The sequence below is a fragment of the Canis lupus genome, chromosome 33, assembly GCF_048164855.1.
Source record: "Canis lupus baileyi chromosome 33, mCanLup2.hap1, whole genome shotgun sequence".
Classification (NCBI taxonomy): Eukaryota; Metazoa; Chordata; class Mammalia; order Carnivora; family Canidae; genus Canis; species Canis lupus.
In genome coordinates, this window is record NC_132870.1 from 13,100,011 (window position 1) to 13,119,211 (window position 19,201).

At 36.4% G+C, this 19,201-nt stretch overlaps 1 protein-coding gene across 1 annotated transcript in view; it reads right to left on the reverse strand.

The window, feature by feature from the left end:
- Positions 1–18,998, reverse strand: part of SNCA (synuclein alpha) — a 171,772-nt gene extending 152,774 nt beyond the window's left edge. The window contains exons 1-4 of the transcript XR_012023382.1: positions 18,869–18,998; positions 17,887–17,989; positions 12,643–12,731; positions 12,238–12,334 (exon numbers count right to left, since the gene is read on the reverse strand). The gene's annotated coding sequence lies outside the window, so the exon portion shown is untranslated. The remainder of the gene's footprint in view (positions 1–12,237; positions 12,335–12,642; positions 12,732–17,886; positions 17,990–18,868) is intronic.
- Positions 18,999–19,201: the final 203 nt, after the last annotated feature.

The window sequence follows — 19,201 nt, forward strand, 5'->3', positions numbered from 1 at the left end:
AATTTACTTTCCACACTCAAGTGCCCGATGGAGGAGACGAATCCAGCGTGGTTTTTTTCTCCTGAACGATCACCTCCGATTGCTCCATCCCTTCTACACCCTACTCCCCTTTCTCCTTTGGTTCACGTTGCCCTCAGAGCGGATACCCCACACATCCCATCCCACACACGGACGCGCAGACATCCGCGCGGGCCTGAAGACGACGTTTGCATCGCTTAACACGTTGCACCTCTCTCAGAGCTGGAGGGAAAACAGCTGTTCCTGGATCACACCAGAATGGAGAACCAAGCTCCTCCCTCTAACAGAATGTATTTGCTGTTTTTGCCTGAATTGAGAGGATGATTTTAGCACTGGAAGGGAAAAACAAGTCTTTGCTATTTGTTTCTTTGTTTTATGTTTCTTTTTTCTTTTTTGTTTTTTTTTTTTTTGTAGGCAAAAATGCTTTCCATATCCCAGCACTCATTTGGATTCTGAAATTTAAGTAAAATGCAACTTAAATCTACAAAACAATCCCTTAAAACCAAACCATTGGGCAGCCCCAGTGGCGCAGCGGTTTAGCGCCGCCTGCAGCCCAGGGCGTGATCCTGGAGACCCGGGATCGAGTCCCACGTTGGGCTCCCTGCATGGAGCCTGCTTCTCCCTCTGCCTGTCTCTGCCTCTCTCTGTGTCTCTATGAATAAATAAATAAAATCTTTTAAAAAAAATAAAACCAAACCATTTATATACATATAATATATGTAAATATTATGTTGTATAGATATGTTAAGAATATATGTCATATATTATTATATATATTGCTTAAACAAGCCCTTGCACTATTGGCTGCCCCTATTAAAAGCAGCCTTTCCAAATGCTCATATTTTGCTTCCTTGGGATCAGAAAAAGACAGTTAAACTTAGAGTTTGGTTTGCTGTCTGGCTGTGAGACTTTGAACAAGTTATGTCCTCTGTTCACAGTTTTCTTTTGTAAATGAGGAGTTGAATGCAAATGAGCCTTCTCTTTTTCAACTTTATTATGAAAAATGTTTAAACATAAACAAAAGCTGAGAGAATATAGGACTCCATGTGAATATCACCCAACTGTCACCTTTTTTTAACGTATGGCTAATCATATTTCATCTATATGCTCTTCACTTTCCATTTTTTATCACCACCCTTCATATTTTACTAAGCCCCCAAAATTATATATATCCTTTCATCTATAACTATTTTAGCCTGTATGCATAAAATATAATAACTATTTTAAAATATCCACAATAACATGTAAATGGTCTTTTTTAAAAATTGAAGTATAATATACATACAGTGAAATCATCAGATCTTAAGTATTCCTTTAAATTAGTTTTGCAAAATAGCTGCATTAGTGTAGCCCACACCATTTTGAATATAGAACATTTTCATCACTCCAGAAAATTCCCTTTTGTCCTTTTAGTTATACATATTTTAGAATTGCACAAAAATGGAATAATAGAGTATGAATTTCTTTCCTTTCTTTGACTCAACATATTTGTGAAGTTCATTTATGTTGTGGCATGTATCAGTAGTTTGTTTCCTTTTACTACTTTTGTTTTTTTTCTTTTGATTTTTGCAGTAATATATCTTTTCCACTGTGACCTATCACTGCAAGTAACCTTGATAAACTATTATGACAGTTATTTAATGTATCATATGACACATTTATAGTTAACAGGGACCTCCTTGAAACTTACTGCTTTAAACCAAAGGGTAACTTTCTTCAGTCTCATGACAGACCAATGAGAGAATTATTTTGGAGTGGAGTGCTTGTTACATTTTTGTGCCTCTTATAGCATAGCATGATACCATAGCACCTTTATATGGTACTTTATGCTTCACCAAAGACTAATGTACTGTATCATTTAATCACAATTGGTAAATTAAGTTTTATTATGTATCTTTTATAGTCAGGGAATCTGAAGCTGAAAGAATTTTAGTAAAAGGCCAAAACTGCATGGCTCTTAAGTGGCAGAGCTGAGATAATCTAGCAGGAACCATTGTAAAAGACACAATTATTGGGGCTCCCTGGGTGGCTCCACGATTTGGCGCCTGCCTTTGGCCGAGGGCACGATCCTGGGGACCCGGGGTCGAGTCCCGCATCGGGCTCCCTGCTTCTTCCTCTGCCTGTGTCTCTGCCTCTCTCTCTCTCCCTCTATGCCTATCATGAATAAATAAATAAATCTCTAAAAGGCACAATTATCTCCTGAGTTGTCAGTTACTCTTTAAAACCTTATGGATGGGGTATCCCTGATGGCCCAGCGGTTTGGCGCTGCCTTCAGGCCCGGGTATGATCCTGGAGACCTGGGGATCAAGTCCCACCTCAGGCTCCCTGCATGGAGCCTGCTTCTCCCTCTGCCTGTGTCTCTGCCTCTCTCTGTGTGTTTGTCATGAATAAATAAATAAAATCTTTTTAAAAATTAAAAAAAAAAAACCTTATAGATGAGGAGATCTGGGTGGCTCAGCAGTTGAGCATCTGCCTTTGGCTCAGGGCGTGATCCCGCTGTCCTGAGATCAAGTCTCACATCAAGTACCACATCGGGCTCCCTGCACGGAGTCTGCTTCTCTCTCTGCCTCTGTCTCTGCCACTCTCTCTCTTTGTCTCTCATGAATAAGTAAATAAAATATTTTTAAAAATAAAATATAATACAATAGAACCTTATAGATAGGATGTGGTATAGGATGGGAGGATAAAGGTGGGACCCAGTTCTCTTAGAAATAGTCTTTGGATTTGAATTTGACCATAGAAATCAAGAATAACTTAAGCATTCAAATTTGGAATTTTGCTTTTTTACATTGATAATTCTTAGTAGGGAAAGATAATTTCTCATCACTCACAAAAAAGAAAAGAAAGAAAGAAGAAAGAAAGAAAGAAAGAAAGAAAGAAAGAAAGAAAGAAAGAAAGAAAGAAAGAAAAGAAAGAAAGAAAGAAAGAAAGAAAGAAAGAAAGAAAGAAAGAAAGAAAGAAAGAAAGAAAGAAAGAAAAGAAAGGAGAAAGAAACAATGAAAGAAAATTGTAAGCCAGTTTTGGTCATTTAGAGTTATAGTTATAATTCTATATTACACTCGTCTTTTCTCCACACAAGGCATCTTGAACACAGTAAGCATTTAATAAACTTTTAATTACTGGTGATATAAAGAGTGACATTGCTTATATTCTACTTACATTCTCTTAGCTCTCTATTCTTAAGGAAATGGAACTACTCTAAGGACAAAAAAAGAACTGGAAGTTAATAAAGATATTCTTTTCTTTTCATCATTGATTGACATCATAGCCTTAAGTAAATTTTTAACTGTGTAAATATAACTTTAAAATTTAAACTTGAAAAAAGTTAACTCACTGAATGGCCTGTACTTCATAAAGAATATGGAAGAATAACCTATTGGGAGACATCTATGATGTGCACTTTTTGTTAATAACTGCTACATATATGTTTGGTTTTCTCTTTGATAAGTGAAATCTAAATACTTTGCTACTCTTTAATAGGATTGTTTTATCTGAGTTTTAATACAGTAATTTAGCTAGAGATTAACATTCTATGAGATGCATGTTAACCTAGACTGTCTTTCCCTTACAACAACAAATTTTCTAAGTGTACATGTGGAAATCTTGTACTGCAAAATGGAATGGCATGAAAAATAAGGAAGCTTCTTGTGACAAAGTTTTGAAAAACAGATAAGAATTTATTTGGTATGTTTAAGTGAGGAAAATACAATCATTACTATCTTTGGATAATATTCCAGATTTGTTGTGAACACTAGGAGCAATGTAATATTGATTCTTGAGCCAGCTGTATCTAATTATCTGTACCTTTCTCTCATTTTCTTGCAGATGGATGAAAAGCATGGAGTAGTGACATCTTGGTAGGCCTCTCTTGTAATTTCATAGTGAGCACAGAAAGGAAAGCCTAATGGATACAGTTGGGATGACAACTGTGTATGATTTTTAAGAGGGTGAGCTTGAGACAGGGCAATAGAGTTACTCCAAAAAAATATGAGGAGCAATGAAAAGGGAGTATAATGTCCAGAGGAGATTCACTAATTTAACCCCATGAACAACTTCATGTTTTTTCTACAATACCATAGGCAACAACAAAAAAATCATGAACATTTATTATAGCGCAATGTGACTTATCATGGCTCTTAATATTGTAGTATATCCTTGAAAATGTAGAATGACTAGAAATTGTGACCACAAGAAAGTGCCACGTGAAATAAGTAAAATTCAATTGCATAGTATCTTAAATGTCCCTATGGTTTTTGTGGTGCTAAGAATACAAAGACACACACGATTCCAAGATTAAAGACTATAAAGCCAGATAGAAAATACATTTAAATATTTTAGGATTTTAAAAGTTCAAATGATTTAGTATTGGAAGAAAAAATACATATTTATGAGCTCAAGAAAAGCACTAAGCCCTGGTGAGCCTGGTAGATTTCTGAGAATAGGGGTACCAGGAACAAGTTAAATACAAGGACTCAGCAAATTTCTACCACTTAGTAGCAGTGATTGAGAGCAAGTATCCAACGTCTCCAACCTCAAATTTTCTCATCAACACAATGAGGATGATATCTCACTTGTCTTGTGTGACTGTTGTAAGGAATAAATAATTTGTTCTCTGCAAAGAACTAAGTACAGTGAAATCTCTCTGTAGCCTTATTATTACCTAGTCCCCTGTTTTAGGGTGCCTTTGGAAACACTTTTTCATTAGAGCAGTATGAACATTATGCCCAGCCCTCTCTAACTTCTCATCTCACTCGCAATATATCTGATGCCCCCATTGATAACTTTAGCTTTGTATGGTACGCAAAACCTTTCCAACCAGGGATAGAAGTTGTGGGAATTCAGAGAGAGGGGGAGCCAAGGAGAATTGATAGGAATCATTGATTAAAAATCTGCCAACATCTCTTTTCTCCTCTTAATGTATGGATTACAATAACAACATCTCTCATAGCAATTTACTTCAGCAGCCTGAAGAAATGATGATAGCTATAGAATTAACATTTATTATCTTTACTGGCACTTTTGCATTCTTGAACCCTGGTTTCTTTAAACAGGCAGTGAATTATGTTGATTTGCCACAGGAGAAAAATAAAATGACACAACAAATTGTTTCCAAATTTACCAAGCTCATTTAGACAAGACTCTGAAAGTCTTCAGAATGAATATCCAAATCAGAGATAAATTCAGACTCTAATGTTCTAGGTGAGTGAAAAATGGACAGACTGATGAGACAGTCACAAATCTACTTCTACTTTTTTTTTTTTTTTTTACTTCTACTTTGCAACAGTATTTGAGTTTAGAGGGGAGAAAATAAATGAATGAAAAAAATATTTCGGGAGAAATTATAATGTTTTGTATAGTGTTTTAAGTTTTAATGCTTTTGTAAACAGAAATCATAGCAAATTAATAAAATGAGCATGTTTTTCTTATAACATCAAAATTATCCAGGCATCTAATATAGTTCCCTCTGTAGATAATTTTACAGTATTAACTGGCATTTAATACTTTTGGGGGAAGGATATCTGGGTGGCTCAGTGGTTGAGTGCCTGCCTTTGGCTCAGGGCCCCTGAGGATCCTAGATCAAGTCCCACATCAGGTCCCTCTGTCTATGTCTCTGCTTCTCTCTCTCTGTGTCTCTCATGAATAAATAAATAAGATTTTTTTTTAATAAATAAGATCTTTTAAAAAAAATACATTTTCTTCAACTGCAAATGTAAAGCACGTCATTAATATTTTGAAAGCTTGCTATTCCACCTAAAATTAGAAACTTACATTATTAAGAAATTAAGAAAAGGAAATTATTCAGAGAAGAAATTCTTTCTTTCTCTCTTTCTTTCTCTCTTTCTTTCTCTCTTTCTGGTAGGCTCCACACCCAGTGTGGAGCTCAACACAGGGCTTGAACTCACATCCCTGAGATCAAGACCTGAGCTGAGATCAAGGGTGGGCTGCTTAACTGAATGAGCTTCCTAGGCTCCCCAAGAAGAAATTATTTCTTACTGGCTACTTGATAAACAGCTTAGCACTAGCACATAATCACACCAATAAATATATATTTGTATAATCATTGTGACTAAAATATTATATTGTATCATGTAATCAATCATCTTCTTAAAATTAATTTTTAATTTTTATAAGTATCATTTGAGTTCAGTTTCCCCTTCACTTTCCTCATTAAAAATTAGACTAAAAGCTGTGTTTTTTTTTTTTAAGGTTTTACTTATTTATTCATGAGAGGCAGAGAGAGACAGAGACAGAGACAGAGACATAAGCAGAGGTAGAAGCAGACTCCATGCAGGAAGCTTGATGTGGGACTTGATCCTGAAACCCAGGATCATGCCCTGGACTGAAAGCAGGCCTAAACCACTGAGCCACCCCAGCTTCCCTAAAAGCTGTTTTTTGGTTTTGTTCTTAGATCAAAATAGGAAGAAACTCCAAGTAATCAGGTAGTCACAAAGAAAGATTTTTTTTTTAATTTTTATTTACTTATGATAGTCACACACAGAGAGAGAGAAAGAGAGGCAGAGACATAGGCAGAGGGAGAAGCAGGCTCCATGCACCGGGAGCCAGACATGAGATTCGATTCCAGGTCTCCAGGATCGCGCCCTGGGCCAAAGGCAGGCGCTAAACCGCTGCGCCACCCAGGGATCCCAGAAAGATTTTTTTTTTTTTTTTATAGCAGTGGATGTTAAATATTTGAGAATGGTTAAAATATAAAGTTGTGTATTTGGGGGATGCCTGGATGTCTCAGCAGTTGAGCACCTGCCTTTGGCCCACGACATGATCCTGGAGTCCCGGCATCAAGTTCTGGGATCGAGTCCCGCATCAGGCTCCCTGCATGGAGCCTGCTTCTCTCTCCTGCCTGTGTCTCTGCCTCTCTCTGTGTGTCTCTCATGAATAAATAAAATCTTTTTTAAAATATATTTTTTATTTTACATAATCAAAATTTAAAGTGCAGAAATAAATATGTTTAAATATATTAAATCTTTAATTCCTACAGGAAATCTAACTAGAAGTTTCACATTATGTGTATTCAAATTCATATATAACAAAAAAAAAGTAACATTCAAACATCCTCATGTAACAGAATCACCAAAAGGAAAACATAATTCACATAAAAAAAATCTCACTGATGTTACTGAAATGTATGCAGCTGGTTTTCAAAGTAAGGAAGTAAGAAAGTAGCTTTAATGACCTACAAGATCATTAAAATATACACAAAGGAATATAATACACACATATATACACATAATGAAGATATTATGTGCAGTAAAGAATACTAGTGAAATCTTTTGCCAAGTATTTTCAAATGTAAAGGCAACTCATGCCTAATGGCTTAGTTTATCTCTCTCTGTCTATAACAACAATCAATTAAATGAGAATTCAATCTCCTTAATCATCTTGGATTATGATCTCACACTGTAGGAAACATTTGAATGGTTAAAATAACACTTTCACACATGTTAAAAATCAAAGTGGACTTCCATGCCAGGACTGACTGAAAAGACATATAAATATAATTCACCTTCATCTTTTTTTGTTGCATAAATAGTACATGCTTCTTAGAAATATATGCATATAAGAAAAGGGAAAAACAAAATATCAGTGTGTCCAGAAACATGAGATAACCTGGACTCTCCTATTAAGAATTACCTTTTTTAAAAAGATCACATAAAAATATGTACCAAAAGCATTTGATATCTAGACATTTGAGCAATTTCACTTCTAAAGATTCATACTTAAGAAAATATTGTCATATACTCAAAGAAAGGTATTTATGGTGTTTTATACAATTGTAAGAATACTCCTACATTTTCCATAAAAAGTTTTTAGCAATGCAATTTTCCAAGTTAAGTTTCTGAGTAGGTATCTCTCTAGGTCCACTTCTTATGTGATATGTGACATAACTAGTAAATGATGAAGTCTGTTGTCTCCATATTCTTCTTCTTTTTTTTTTTTAAGATTTTATTTATTTATTCACGAGAGACATAGAGAGAGAGGCAGAGACATAGGCAGAGCGAGTAGCAGGCTCCATGCAGGGAGCCCAATGTGGGACTCCATCCTGAGACTTCAGGATCACACCCTGAGCTGAAGGCAGATGCTTAACTGCTGAGCCATCCAGGCGACCTAATATTCTTTCTTCTTAAGTGGCACACAATGCAGCTTGAAAATTTGCTGTTGACCTTTTTCTCCATTTGCCTTCTGCTCTTTAAGAGAGAAAGGTTAACTATATTTACCTGATAAACATGTGAAAATGGATTAAACTAATGTATGTAAATTATTACTATGATGGTGTGTGAAATAGCTAATTCTACTTAGCTTATAATAAAGCATACTTTGGGGGAAGGAAGCGGATAATCGTTTTATTGCCCTTCTCCTAAGACAAATGCCACCTATGATGAAATAAATAATGCTTGTTGAAGTAAAGGATAGATTTAGTTCTGGAGACGGAAGAGCTACTAATTGGATGAAAAGGAAGCGAGGCTGTAAACACTTTCCGGTTAGGCAGAAAAACACCAAAACAAATGTCACACACCAAAAAGAGTCTACCTAGAAGCAAAGGAGAATTTGCCCAAATATATCTTAGATTTATTACAAATTTCTCAGAGTAACTTGCTTAAAACCGTTCAATTTTATTGTCTATAAAATTAAAACTCCCGGGGCACCTGGATGGCTCAGTTAAATGTCTGCCTTTGGCTCAGGTCATGATCTCAGGGTCCTGGGATCAAGCCTCCCTGGAACCAGACAATTGAGTCGCCCTCCCTTCTGCTCCACACTCAGCATATATATTTGTCCAGTTCCCTCTGCCTTTCCCCCTGCTCATGCTCTGTCTCTCTCTCTAATAAATAAATCTTTCTCTTTTTTTTCCTTTCTTTTCTTTTCTTTTTTTTATTTTTTTTTTATTTTAAGATTTTATTCATTTAGGGGCAGGCCGGCTGGCTCAGTGGTTTAGCGCCGCCTTCAACCCAGGGCGTGATCCTGGAGACCCGGGATCGAGTCCCAAGTCAGGCTCCCTGTGTGGAGCCTGCTCCTCCCTCTGCCTGTGTCTCTGCCTTTCTCTCTCTCTCTCTCTCTCTCTCTCTCTCTGTGTGTCTCATGAATAAATGCATAAAATATTGAAGGCGGCGCTAAACCACTGAGACAGCCGGACTGCCCCTAAATGAATAAAATCTTAAAAAAAAAAAAAAGAAAGAAAACCCTCTCTCTCTCTCCTTCTTCCCCTTCCTCCTAATTGTGTACTCTCTCACTCTCTCAAAAAATAAAAAATAAATAAAAAAAGAAAATTAAAACTCCTTAAGAAATGATTGGCATGAGGACATGAAGCAATATGAGGGGGGCACTTGACAGGATGAGCACTGGGTGTTATTCTGTATGTTGGCAAATTGAACACCAATTAAAAACAAATTTATTATTAAAAATATATATATACAGTATATACCACTGGATTTTAAATTAGAAATCTAAGAAGTGTGAAAATTTGAAACACTTTAGAAATGCCAAATGTTACCTCAGAGCTGAAAATATTTGAAAAACTTAAACATTCTTCTAAAACAATTCTCTTCCCATCCTATCATTAAAGCCAACTCTGTTAGAATAATCTCCAAAAAAATCTTTCAGAGTGCATCAGTATCACCAGCCACATCTTGAGATTCATCAATTCAAATAGCTGAAGAGCTTTCAATATATATAATATATAGTTTATATATATATAATATTTAGTTAAAAATCACACCTATGTATGTAATTAAGAGTTGTTTAGCATAAGTTAGCATATTTTTGTTTAGCATATTTAAAATACACTAGCTTTCTTCAGGAATTTTCAAACTGAGAATATTGCAAGTGATGAGTTTCCCCAACCTTTATTACAAAGTTGACAATACATCCCACAGTGGTACATAGAAATTTATCTGAAGATGAGAAGAGGCTCACAAGTATTCTGTGTTATAATGGCCTAAAAATGACCGAGCACAATCACAGAGAAGGGGAGAAGTAATGAAACAGGGCAGGTGCCCAAATCCATTGTGGAAAGGATGACTCTCAGAGACTGCTATCTAAGGAGAAACATCACCGAGTCATTTGTCCCTATCACAGAAAGGAACGTGCTCTTTAATTCCTATCCAAGCAAGAGAACTTTGCAGAACTTGTGTTCTCTTCTTTTTTTCTTTTATTTTTTTTTTGTGTGTGTTATCTTAACTTCTGCTTATAATCCTTAGCTAATAACATCCAAGGAATTATTTTTGCATGATATTTTTCTCCATTAAAGCTTTAATTATTTGATCGAGATGATTCATATGCTCATGATCACTAGAGCTCTACTTCTCACGATTTCTTACACATTTTTCTTTTCTCAAAGAAAAAAACTTAATTTACCACCTTTCTGAATAGAGTTTAGTTGCATGGAAAGAATGTTATACCTTTTAGAGTGCTAATTAGAGCCAATAATAATATAATTCTCATCTAAAATCTTTTTGAATTTTTCTGTCAGTGTTGGAATGGTATTGAGCTTTTGCACACTTGCCAAATATGCAAATTAATTTTTGCTATGGATTTAGAGAAAGCAATTTGAGGAAATTTCTCATATGGGAATTGTATATTCTGATTGACATGTTGAGACTTTTAATGAAGGTGAAGAGACATACAAACATTTCTCTGAATACTCAGTAGAGTTCAGAAGCTTCACGTAATTAGGGAGCCTCTCATTTAGCCAGGATTTTCCTTTCCCCTTCACTTTATCTTTTCTGTCTTTTAGTCTTCTCCTTTTATTTCTCATGACCTGCCCTTTCTGAAATCTTGGTCTTTGTTTTGTTTTGTTTTTTAGGTTTTTTTTTTCTTCTAAAATATTGGTCTTGATTTAAGTAGTAGAAATTCATTTATCAAAGCACTAATAGCTAATGGAGTTAACATCTCAAGTGCCATGGGTTGAATTGTGTCCTTTTCAAATTCAGATGTTTGAAGTCCTAACCTCCAGCACCTCAGAATATGACTATATTTGTAAATAGCATCTTTAAAGAGGTAAGTAAATGTAAATGAAGTCATGGGGTGAGCCTACTTTAATATGACTGATAAAGAGGAGATTAGGACACACATAAAGACAGAGGAGGCAATGCGAAAACACTGGAGGAAGATGCCCATCCACAAGCCAAGGAGAGAGACCATATAGACCAACCCTGTTGACAAATTAGACTTCCAGTGCCAGGATAATAAGAAATAAACTTGTGTTGTTCAAGCCACCCCATCTGTGGCACTTTGTTATGGTAGTCCTAGAAAGATAATATACATCAGAGTCATAGTTATATTTTGAAATAAAAACAGTGTAGCTACATGACCAGCCTAGTGCTTCATACGGGGAATCTGAAGTTTGTAGAAGCCATGGGTCTGGCCCAAGATTAATCAACCAGCATACAGCAATGGCTAATGTAGAGGCCATATTTTTGCCATATATACTAATCCCTTTGCTCACTCTCTCATAAGCAAATATGCCAGCAAAGAAAATATATAGAATGAGTACCATCCAATCCTTTTCTTTCCAAGTGTTTGTTTTGTACTCTGCAGGCTTCAGAAAGTAGAGAACAAAATCAGGAGACAGAGAACAAAAGCTGGCACCATGAATATTTTGAAATAAATATGCTCAACTAAAAATACATCGAAGGCTTTGATTTTTTTTTTTAATCTAAGGCTTTAAAACCAGCTTCACCAATGCCATTTGGTTATTATCATTTCGGCTGTCATTCTTTAAAAAGAGTGGGATTGAGAGATTCACTTAAAATATCATTTGTATAGTAAAGTTTAAAACTGAGAATTTGAAGAACTGAATTATAATCAGGTTATAAAGAATGTGTTTTCTGATTTTACCTTTCTGATTTTACCTGCTAGAAGATCAAAAGAATCCATTATTCATTTTTAAACTTTCTACCCTGTAGGCCTTCCATTATAATCTGCCCACACAATTCTGTAGAAATTGCACATTTTTTTTAGTCTTATTTATTTGACATAGAGAATGAGAGAGAGCACAGGCAGGTGGGGAGAGGCAGAGGGAGAAATGGACTCCCCGCTGAGCAAGGACCCAGATTCGGGGCTCAATCTCAGAACCCTGAGATCATAACCTGAGCCAAGGCAGAGGCTTAGCCATCTAAGCCACCCAGGTGCCCCTCTCAAGTACTCCTTTACTCACTCTACTTCTCCTTTGGTTTCACTGTTTCCAATTGTAGGAAACTGGCTACTTACCCAAGGGACCTCTGTGAGGACTAGGGTCTTGCTTTGACTTTGATGGTATTTCTCTTTAGAACCTGGCAATTTGTTCCAAAAGCTTCTTAAATGCCCACTGTGTATATGAAAAGATTCAAATGTTATTTTGATTTTGATTTAAAATGTTATTCAAAAATATGATTGTACTATTCTAGTTCGACTATTTGGTTTTTTTACTAGAATAAGGTTGATTTCAGGCATTCTAATCTGTTCCCTTTCTTACCCATAGTTTCCATTTCACTGATTTTATTATTCTTAATCTCCTCTGAATGAAGCAAATTGATCTAGACTGTAGAATTATTTATTTTTGTAAGGTGAAGAAACTTATCAGAATGAAAAAGAACAAATTTGAAAAATGTATTCATCTTTCTCCATTCTTTTTACCTGGATGTTGGATTGTTTGCTTCCCAGACTCAGTTCTGAGGTTATCAATCTTGGCAGAAACGCTTTTAAAGACAGAACTATTGGAGACTCTGCAAAGAAAATGAAGACTTGAAAGGTGCCATCCAGTGCGCTATAGATTCATGGATCCTTTGGGAAACATTAGACTACTTGGTCACTATGTTAGTTTTATACTATAGTCTTTAAATTTCCTATCCTTTCAATTTCAGTAGAATGTGTTTGTGTACTGTTGTATACTCTATGATTAAATTGTAATTCCAGTGCAACTTTTAAATAGAGGCAGGCCCAGAGGTATTGAAAAGAAGCATCAAGAATAGAGGTAATCACACAAACAGGAAGAATTTTGGCAATATGAAGGGCTAGTCTCCTTTTTACACTAAAAACAAATACATATGTGCCTAGCAAATCACTGTCACAGTTTCTTCCACCAGACACATTAAACAGAGAAGCTTGGCTTCAACACTGAGCAGATTCAGGATATAGGATATTGTTATATGAATAAAGACCGCAGCAGGGTATTTGTGCAGTGGATATGGTGATGATGATGATGATGATGATGATAACAATAATAAACTATTTTTCAATTTTTAAAGTACTAAGTTAGAAAATATATCTTATTAATGAATATTTAAAGTGTTGATTAATGGCAGCTCTGGTGCCTCCGCGGTTTGTTGCCACCTTCAGCCCAGGGCATGATCCTGGAGACCTGGGATCGAGTCCTGCATCAGGCTCCCTGCGTGGAGCCTGCTTCTCCCTCTGCCTGTGTCTCTGCCTCTCTCTGTGTGTCTCTCATGAATAAATAAATAAAATCTTTTAAAAAAATAAAGTGTTGATTTAAAAAGTGATAATTTACCAGAATTCCTGCCAGTTTTGTAACTAGATTCTCCTATTTGGGTAATCAATTGAACAGATGATGATAACTCAACAGTTCTCTGATTGTATTTAAATCGAGACATTTAACATTGAACTAAAAATTGTACTCAGACATTAATTTGCTTTTTATGAACACCAAATACTCAATTCCTTACTGGTGGATTATCACAAAATAAACACACATCAATATGTGAGTAAGTGAAATTGCTGAACAAAACTGATGATGAGCAAGATTTTGCTAAACCTATGGGAACATCACTGTGCTAGTTAGAAAGCTACTGCTCTTCAGTCCAGGTGAGTTTTTCCTTTCTTTCCTCACTGGTGCTGAGGCTAGGAGCCACAAACCATGTTCCTTTGCCTGCTGTTAGATTCTATCAATTGAGGACTCTAGAGACATGGTGGAAGACAGGGGAGAAAGGATTTGATCCTTATTTGCTGGTTGTTATTGTTGGTATCCCTGGACTCCAACCATCTCCCTTCATGCCAGCAGCAATTTGTTCCCTCCTCTAGCTGCTTTCTATATTTCCAGTAACAGCCTTGTTGCTGCCTTCTGGGTTGCCAGGACCAGGAGGGCAGCACTCCCTCCTCAGGTGTCTGAGTGAACCACGTGGTATCCTTCCCCTGGGTTTCTGAGTTATCAGCTCCAGCCATCCAGGCAGTACCCCTTCCTCTTGGGTCTGCTTTCCTCAGGAGTCTGATTGCTGCTCTGAGCTCCTGAGATGCCGGCAGGAGCCTGGTGACACCCTCTCCTCAGTAGTGTAAATGCCAACTTGACAGGAATCTTGCTTTGTGATTTTAGATTCTGATAACCTGAACTTTGCCCTTCAATGGCCTAGTTGTACCGGTGACACCTGTTTCATGTGCTTATTAATCTATGTGTTATCACATTATGTCCTTTTTCAGTCCTTTGATACAATGTAGCCCACTCTTACAGCATTATCTCTGTTGAAAAATCTACTATTGCTCCTGTCTTCCTAACTAAAACTTTATGATATACTCAATGATTTGGATAAAAGAAGGTTAAGACTATTCTGAACTAATAAAAGTAAAATTATAGAATAGTTTACAAAAAATTTATCTTAAAAACATAAAATACAGATTCAGTAAACAAAAACCAAAAAGAAAGTTTTCAGACTATGAGTTTCATTTGATACCTAAAATAATTAATAAACATTAATTAATCAAATGTACAATAATATTTCTGCTATTTTTTTCCAGTTATTTATATAGTTCTTTCAATAAGGCCAAAAAAAGTAAACTTTAGTCTATACCTCAGTAACTAATTTAAATATTTGAATTAGAAAGATATGAGCAAAAAATATTTAGTTCTTTTAATATTCTACAGTGTAAATCCTGCTTAAACTTACAGATGTACCAAATTCTGTTTTACTAAAGTGTCGCACCAAATTCCACAAACTAACACTCTCACTCTCTAATATGGCACACTCAGTGGATGATTTGACTGAATACATGTTTTCTCTAAGTCACAAATTTACAAATAACTCAAATAATGTCTTGCCTTCCTTACCCGTATGTAAAACAAACAAGAAAATGTACAAAGATTAAGAACCCACTACCTCCTATAGTGGAAAAAAAAGGGTTAATATTTCCTGAACACTAACCCACAACAGGTAATATGCTCTTGACTTCATATAGCATTTAATCCTCACATAACTGAGATATGAATCAGTAGTCACTTTCTCCTTTTTACTTGGAGCATGAAGAAAGAGAGTCCTTAGAGAGCTTTAAGTGCTGGTCCAGCTTTCAACCAGATCTCTTGCCTTCAATCCTTGTGCTTTTTCTGTTAATGTAACCCTAGCCTAGTTGGTACTCAATACAGTCTCTACATGAAAGAACAAGTCAAGGGGTGCCTGGGTGGCACAGTGGGTTAAGGGTTGAACTCTCAGTTTCAGGTCAGGCCATGATCTCAGGGTCCTGGGATTAAGGCCCACACCAACTCTGTGCTCAGCATGGGATGTGCTTAAGATACTCTCCCTCTCCTTCTGCCCCTTCCCCCTGCACTCTCTCTCTCTCTCTCTCTAAGATAAATAAATCTTTACAAGAGAAAGAAGAAAGAAAGAAGAAGAAAGAAAGAAAGAAAGAAAGAAAGAGAGAGAGAGAGAAAGAAAGAAAGAAAGAAAGAAAGAAAGAAAGAAAGAAAGAAAAGAAAGAAGAAAGAAAGAAAGAAAGAAAGAAAGAAAGAAAGAAAGAAAGAAAGAAAGAAGAGTCAAACCTCTAGCTGCCAACAAATGTCACTTCTTTACTACATAACATTTCAGAATGTACCAATTTATCACACGGTTTATCCAAGGTATACTTTCAACATCCCTTCTCCCCTTCCTCCCTTTCCTCAATCTCCAGCTCCTTCTCCACCTCTAGCTTCTCCTCTTTGCTCATTTCACAAATGTCTCACTTAAAATCTGTGAAAAGTTTGAGTTTCTTTCCTATTACTGCAGTTATGTTTTTTTAAATTCATGTAGCATATAGCATTCATTACATACATGTATATCTATGTACATATGTATATATATGTATTTACAGTCAACTTAGTAATCATTAAGAATTCATAATAACAGTCATAATTTTCATCACCTATATTAGTTCCTAAAGTGGCCAATCTCCAGTAGATCCATTTGATTTTTTAATTGGCAGTCTAAATTGGAATACATTATTTTAATTAAGAACACCAAATTAAATTCTCATTGGTGTCTGAAGAAACATTTTATTTTTTTCAATTGTTGAGAAATTTTTTACTCACTCCCCTTTCAAAAACAAATATATTAATATGTATATCATATGTTTCTTTGAACTCATTTCAGTAATTTAATAGAATTAAATTCATTGCTTGAATAATTCAATTGTCTCACACATTCTTTGTTGTTGCTCTTTAAAACAACACGTTAATCTTTCTTGTTTATTGGCAAAGCATATGAACTTTTAAAACTCTTAAACTAGGTCTTTAATGCTTTGAGACTTCAATTATTTTTAATTTATTGCAATGTTTTTCATCTGATTTAACATTTTAACTTCCAGAGTTAGCAGGTGTTAAAAATCTCAAAATGGCAAGACAAGATTTGACATGCAATAACACTTAGTGTTTACTTAAAATGTAAGGAATTCCCACCGGACAAAGTGCCAGACAGTTTCTACCCAGCAAGTATGCTGAATTCAGAGGAACTGGTGGTAAAGTACTGAATTCATAATGCTGGATTTTAAGTGATCAAAATGACAAATGGCCACTTTCAGCAACTTTCTCAGTAAATATGGAATGTTCACAAGAAAGAAGAATGATATTTCAAATGGTTAAAGTAGGATTTTTCTCCCCTAAATAATGACTCCCCATAAGACTACTACTCGCTCAAGACTGTCATGATGGTGCCATCACTCAGGTTCCAGAAGTAGCTCCTTCCCTACCTTCAAACACCTTTTAATTTTTTTTTTCCCAAGCCCCATATCCAGTTGACATTGATCCTCTAGTATATTATGCTTTTAGGACTCTGAGCACTGCCGTCCAGTCTATCAACCAGCCTTAAAAATTTACACACCATAGCAAAGTTATATGATGCTTTAGGTAACATAAAACTGTCCATGTTTAGAATAGCTAAACCATTGGGGCACCTGAGTGACTCAGTCAGTTAAGCATCTAATTCTTGATTTGGGCTCAGGTCATGATCTCAGGGTCATGAGATTGAGCCCCGAGTCAGACTCTATGCTGAGCATGGACCCTGCTTGAGATTCTCTCTTTCCTTTTCCCTTTGACCAGCCCTCTGCCCGCTCATTTTCTCTTCTTCAATAAAAAAAGCATTTAGAGGGCAGCCCCGGTGGCGCAGCGGTTTGGCGCCGCCTGCAACCCAGGGTGTGATCCTGGAGACCCTGGACCGAGTCCCACAGGCTCCCTGCATGGAGCCTGCTTCTCCCTCTGCCTGTGTCTCTGCCTCTGTCTCTCTCTGTCTCTATGAATAAATAAATAAAATCTTTTAAAAAAAAAAGCATTTAGAAAAACTAAACTGTTGGTACCATAGTTAAATTCAATATTATCACCATCTGTGGCTGTCAGTAAATTCTTACAAGACCTGAAATGTGAGTATTTCTGAATACACCGTCTTCTTACCTCAGGTCTGGCATACTGTGGAGGAAGAGGAAGTTTTGAATTGATTTTGCTACTGAAGTTTTAACATCTGGATGGAATAACTGAATAACTGAAATTTGTTGGAAAAATATTATTTCTACCCAGATTCTATTAAGGGATGGGAAAGAGGAAGTGAACATTATATGGCTACAGGCAATAAAGAAAAAAAAAAAGCTCCACGTTTATATTTAGACAAGGTGAGGTTGGCCAATAAAGTGGCTTACCCGTTTGACTTGTCCTGTGGACCATGAGTCCTGGAGGCAGAGCTTGGTCTTATTCATGTCAATATTCATGAATCCTCATCTAGAACCTGAAACTCCAGGAGAACTGAATACATGTGGGTGAAATTGAATAAAATTTCACACATTATGTCATGATTTTGCCAAAGGCATTATTAAATTCAGATATCTATATCTGAATATATTTCTTATTCTTTTCAGTCCTTATGGTTCCAGGCTGGTCTGCAGCCTTTTTTACTGCTGATAATCCTCCATAGTTTAAAATCCTCCAATCCTAAATTTCTAAGACATGGTTCATTTCAGATTATTTTCCTACTTCTTCATTTCTTATAATCTCCTTTGCAGATCCTTGTTCTCTATTCATCACTCCTCAAAAACTCCTCATTCTGATATTCTCATTTTGGCAAATGGCAGCACCAAAAACACTAAATTAGCCAAAACAGAAAGCTGTAATTTATCCTTTGGTCACATCTTTCTTCTCCCTTTCTGCCCAGTCAACAAGCCCTTCGAAACTACTTCCTTAATATTTTGCCCATTGATTTCCCATTTTCCATAGTGGAGTGGAAACACACTGGGGCACCTGGGTGGCTCAGTCAACTAAGCGTCTGCCTTCCACTCAGGTATGATCTCAGGGTCCTGGGATCAAGCCCCAAGTAGGGTTCCTTGCTCAGTGGGGTATCTGCTTCTCCCTCTGCCTCTCCCTCATGCTTGCTCTCTCTCCCTCTTTCCCTCAAATAAATAAATAAAATCTTTAAGAAAACTAAATAAATTCACACACTTTTCTTTTCTGGATATCTGAAATAACCTCTATTACCCAAGGGCAAGTACCTCCCTCCTTCAGCATTTGCAATCAGGCTGAGCTTTCTGATTTTCTGTATGCCCTTCCCTCATCTGACATCCATTAGAGCCTCATCATTGTTTACAGGGACTGGGCAATAATCCTCCCCATGCTTCGGTCTCTGTCTACCTGTCTAGCCTCATCCATGGCTCCTCTTAGGTCTTATAACAGTTCTGCTAAATAGTAGCACCTCCCTGAATTTGCACAGCTACTTCACATCTTTGTGCCCAGGCCTAAAATAGCCTCCCTCAAATTGTCTGTCAAAGAAACAACTGTTCATCCTCCAGGATTCAGCTCAAGAGTCATTTCTTTCATAAAACTCTTCTTTTCCTAGAACCCCCTGAAACTTAATAGTGCCCTCTTTTGTGACCTCACAGTACATGGAATTTAATTCCAGCACCTTATAACACTCATACGTTTACTTGGTCACATTTATTGTTTTCAGTTTCTCTGGTTGCAAAT